The following is a 479-nucleotide window of genomic DNA, read 5'->3' as shown; positions in this document are numbered from 1 at the left end:
GTGTGTGTGTGTGTGTGTGTGGCCATGTTGAAGCACCAACTCGAAGGCTTTTAATCGCAGAAATCGACCTCAGGACTTTTTCTTAAAGCCTAGTAGTTATTCTATCGATCTATTTGCCGAACCGCTATGCTACGGGGACATAAACGCACCAACACCGGTTGTCAAGTGGTGATGGTAGGACAAACACAGACATAAACACACACACACACAACGGGTTTCTTTCAGTTTCCGTCCACCAAGGCTTTGGTCGGCTCAACGCTATAGTAGAAGGCACTTGCCCAAAGTGTCACGGAACCATTTGTTTGGGAAGCAAGCTTGTTACCACACAGCTATGCCTACATACATACATACATACATACATGTTTATGCTTTCTTTTACTCTTTTAAATTTAGAATTAATTTTGACTCGCCACCCACTTGGTAGTAAAGTTGTGGAGGAAAGCATCTTGTTTAATTAATTGCCCCTAATTAGTCTTAAG

Source organism: Octopus bimaculoides, chromosome 7, assembly GCF_001194135.2.
Source record: "Octopus bimaculoides isolate UCB-OBI-ISO-001 chromosome 7, ASM119413v2, whole genome shotgun sequence".
Lineage (NCBI taxonomy): Eukaryota > Metazoa > Mollusca > Cephalopoda > Octopoda > Octopodidae > Octopus > Octopus bimaculoides.
The sequence above is the reverse complement of the archived record's forward strand: the minus strand, read 5'-3'. Positions refer to the sequence as shown.